General features: G+C 31.1%; 1 protein-coding gene across 1 annotated transcript in view; it reads left to right on the top strand.

Moving 5' to 3' along the window:
• LOC115244692 overlaps positions 1-4,897 on the top strand; it is a 331,478-nt gene that overhangs the window by 323,721 nt on the left and 2,860 nt on the right. The gene's annotated exons all lie outside the window — the stretch shown is intronic.

Below are 4,897 nucleotides of genomic sequence, written 5' to 3'. Positions count from 1 at the left end.
TCTCTCTCTCTCTCTCTCTCTCTCTCTCTCTCTAGCAAATTAATAACAATTTAAATAACATTATTATATATATGTAATTATTTATGAAAAATTGTAATAAAAAATCTTAGAGAGATAAAATATATATACATATATATATATATATATATATATAATGTGTGCCCTATGTACTTATTTACAAAATATATAAAAAAATAAATTAATTGATAAGAATGCTCGAAAAAAATATTGCTGAAAGAAAAATTTTCGGGAAATATAAATAAAAATATTACATATTTGAATTTTTTGTCGCTATGTAAAAAGAACATGATTTTGGGAGGGAAGCCTATTTATAACCATTAATATTATATAAATTAATATTATATAATATTATAACTATTATTCGTTCCACATTTAATCCTTACAAATTAGCACAATTATTCCGTCATAATCATTTATCATCTATTTATAAGTGGCGTCAAGTTATCGTCGCGTCATTTAGATATAAATTCTATATCCGCGCGTATTATATATTGTGATGCCATTGTTTCATCATTGTAAGTTACAGTTACGAGTCATCTTTGAGGGATGACAGGTACAAGCATTCCCCGTTATCGAATGCATTTGCTCGATTGAAAGGGAGGGTATCGGGCGAGATGCAAGGTCCAATAGAGGGATTGCTATTATATGATAAATCTATCTGCTATTAACTACATACTGAGTGTTCCAGAATTTGCTTTAATTTCTCGATAGTGCATATGCTAATTGATATTTCACGAAAATTTGGATATCATAATTCATAATTTCCACGTAATATTTATAAAATGTTTAATTTTGAATATTATTTTATTGTAAAAAATTTTTTCATGAATATATTGTTTGAAATACAATTTACGTGCAATAAGATAAAAAATATAAGATATTATTTTTCCTTTGTATAAAATATAAGTTAAGAGCATTCAAATTGTTTAACTACATATATTTCAAAAAAATAATTGCTTATTAAAAAATAATACTTTTAAATCAAAAAATTTATAACGGAGAGAAAATCTGTGAAAGCTGGGGACACCTTGTATATCTTATATCCCTTTCCTGTCAACATGCACGTCTCCACGTTTTGACATAATCACTCCTACATTCAGAAATCCAATTAGCCGACCATTAATAAGGGATTCCTCTTGACGGAAGAGATAATAGTATCTGCCCCATCGTCAGCTGCAGTTGCACCTGCCGGTGCACTGCACTGCGTCTTGCACCTGTCTTTATTCACGCGGGGATAAATGGCCGATCCCGTGACGACGCCAGCTGTAAGGAGAACCATTAGTTTCCGGTGATCGCGAATTGAGATCGTCTTTTGTAGGGAACTGCACAATCATGCTCGAGTCTTAGTGTTACACTTTAGCTCGCGACATTTCTTTGGAGCTATTGAACAGTTTCTTGTTAAGATAAGCACGATTACTGCTACTTAATTTTAGTTTATGCTACTTGAAAAAAAGTCTGACTAATTTTGAATTGTACTACTTAATATAAAGTCTGATTTTTATTTCGTAAAATCTCTTATTTTGGTCTCTAATAAATTCTTAGATCAATATATTACACATAACAGTTTCGTCTAAAAATAAGTACTGTTTAATCTCGATTTACACTACTTGAAAAAGGCTGACTAATTTTAAATTGTACTACCGGTGAAAATAATTCTGCAGTTTATTTTTCTGATTATCATTTCTTTATATTTTTATTGTATTTTTGATTATATTTTTTAATATTTTTACTATATTATAATGTTTGACAATTTACATAATTATATAACAATTATATAACATAATTATATAACAATTATATAACAATAACTTGACAATTATCTTGGAAATTATATAAATGCTATTTCAAAAATTTGATGTGTGTATTAAAATTTATGAAAATTTATCATGTTTTAAAACATTGATTGCTTTTAATTTTGATCCTACAAATTTATTACATACAAGTTATATGACGAAAAATAGCTTTTAATAATAATTAACTTAAATTTAATAAAAAACTTAAATATACTTAATTTATTTCCACCTATGATCGTTAAACGTAGCCTTAATAATTTTCATTTCTAAGCCGCTTAGGATCGCTTACACTACGGATCCTTTGTGGATAAATTTAACATTATTCGTAGAAGACTTTCTAAAATTAGATATTTATGTAAATAATTTATTATTTAGCTTTCCCTGTATATATTTACTCATGCATTTGCAAATATCCGAATAATTGTATTAGCGCGTATCTGCCTGTAAAGCGAAATTATTTCAGAACACAATTTCGAAACGCGACGTAATACGGATGTACTTCTAACCATGGATTAATATGGTAGAAGAGGCACGTACCGCATAATACAAGAGAGCGTAAATTAGAACAGCCATCGAGCTGCCGGTGAGTTTCGTCGTGTGGCACGGTTCGGTATTAATTAAAGCATAACGTTAAACAACCAGCGTAAACAGCGGAATGTTACATTCAGCACGAAATCGCGGCAACTCACGATCAATTTCATTACTTCGATCACCATTAATTATTTCAGTAGAATGAAATTATTATAATGAAAATATTTTTTCGAAGAAAAAAATTAATAAACTAACAATTGTAAAAAAAAAATAAATAGCCAGAAATTGTTTGTTAAGCAATACGGATATATGAAAGATGTTATTGTGCATATAAAATTTTATATATTTATTGAGCAAGTTTTATTTAAAATATCAAATACTTCTAATGTATTATTAATTAAAAGAGCATTAATAGTTAAAAGCATACAATCTCAAATAGAATTATTATTGTTACGCAAAATGAAGTCTTCTTTATCAAATATCCCTATTAATTAGTTTAACCAAGAATAATTCAACATGAATAGAAATCTCTGTAAAATTATCTAATTTGAATTTTAAAAAAGGTTTGGGTTTATTTAACTTCACTAAAATCTCTGTTGAATGTAATTTGGTATTTCCACTGTGGGGTTGATTTTTCAATAAAGAAACAAATGAGAATCTCGCGAAAAATCATTTCACGTATATTATATATATGTATTATTTTATGTTCTGAGAGACAGGATTAAATAAAATATTATCCAGGGAAAATATTAAGCACGTGTCGGCTGATGTTAAAGCACGACGAGAGATAAGCAGCGCAATCCACGAGGTAAAAAAGTAGGAGTTACATATCCGCAGCATACAATACTGTTGCGAATCTGTCGGATAATCCCAATGGAAAAAAAGCCACGCCGCACATTTGCATTCAAAGCTGGATTATTCTGGCAGGGAAACCGAGCACACACGTAGCAATTAAAAGCCTCTCCGACTTCTCGTCGTAATAAAATTATGATGATATAGCAAAAAGTAAAATAAGTAACCAGCGACTCTCACATATTCGACCATTCTATTTAATGCACAAATTATACAACGCAGAGCTTTTAAACAATAGGCTCGTCTACATACAATCGAAAATTTTTTGCAGGGGGCTATAATTTTCAAAAATAAATTATAAATTACTTTGTATAACAACTATTCTCTCTTTTTATTCGCTTACGTAATATTTATGTTTATTTTTTCTTGTACACATATTCTTTTAAATTATAGCATTTAAATTATAGAGGATCAAATTGCGAGAAGTAATCAAGTCGAAAAAATGTTTTTTTTAAGATTTTTATACCGTTATGTACGACTTAAACTATTTCTAAATTCTAATTTAATTTTATTTATTTTGATACGACATGCTTGCCATTTTACTGGCTATTGATGAAAAGGAACCGCGGAACATACCGAGAATGTGTTTCGCCAAGTTTTTAGGCTAATTGAATGGAATTGCGCGAAGCAGTAATGACCCAAACACGGCCGGACAAAAGCCCAGTGCGATAATTCATTTTACGTATTGGCTCGTGCTAATTGTAGTCCCGAGTTTCTCGTGCGCTGCGGGTTAATTACTGAATATACGGATACGTTGCAATGTTCGCGATATCTTTACTGTTGCATGCCGCGATATGTCACAAGTATCCTATAAAATACTTAAATCTTAAAAAAAGATATAAACAATCGCTCTATGTGAATTTCAGAGAAATAGGTCTAATCTAACGTGCAAATATCAGATATATTGTCGCAATTATAAAGATTATCTTACAATAAATTAATCTTTCCTTTTCCCCTAAAAAAGATAAAAATTCTTTTTACAATATTAAAATTATGGAAACACTGTTGAAATTATTTTACGTTGAAATAAAAAATGTATATAATTGAGTTTAGAATGTATATTTTTAATATAGATTGTTCGAAAACATATCTCAAATTAGATAACTCATCCGCGTGTTTTTTTTCATGGACACCAAAGATATCATTCGTCGAATTCGTCGAAAGTTTCATTCCACGCTGAAGGCTACGCCAGCTCGTCACGACAAAGTTATTCGCGCAAGATTCCAGCTTCCACGCGGAATTTAATCTCATTGAAAACCTCGCTCGGCGCGAAATGAGCGGACGAAACGCTGGCAACGAGAAATCTGGTCGGGCCACGTGGCGCACCAGAAAGATATCACCAAAAATCGCTCTCAGCCTCACGGATTTCTACGCCGGAAATTAAAGATTCAACGAGCCGAGGGTAATTTTGAGGACGGGGAACAAGGATCGCGCGTGGAGGGCAGCGGGGGAGGGTTGAAAATGGAAATCGATGCCGAATTCGGTCTGAGAGAAAGTAGGGAATGAAGAAAATGGGGGAGGGAGAGTATATTCGACGTCGTTAAATCGTATTCGAGAGAAACTCGAATTCTATAAGAACAACTATCGATAGTGAAACGGAAAATACGTGTGTTTTTGCGAAGATTATACTTTTGCTGGAAGAATTTATTTGGATCATTATATATCGTTGTATAACGATTCAGAATTTATCACGGCATTCC

Source organism: Formica exsecta, unplaced genomic scaffold (genome assembly GCF_003651465.1).
Source record: "Formica exsecta isolate Colony F162 unplaced genomic scaffold, ASM365146v1 scaffold83, whole genome shotgun sequence".
NCBI classification, from domain to species: domain Eukaryota; kingdom Metazoa; phylum Arthropoda; class Insecta; order Hymenoptera; family Formicidae; genus Formica; species Formica exsecta.
The sequence above is the reverse complement of the archived record's forward strand: the minus strand, read 5'-3'. Positions and strand labels throughout refer to the sequence as shown.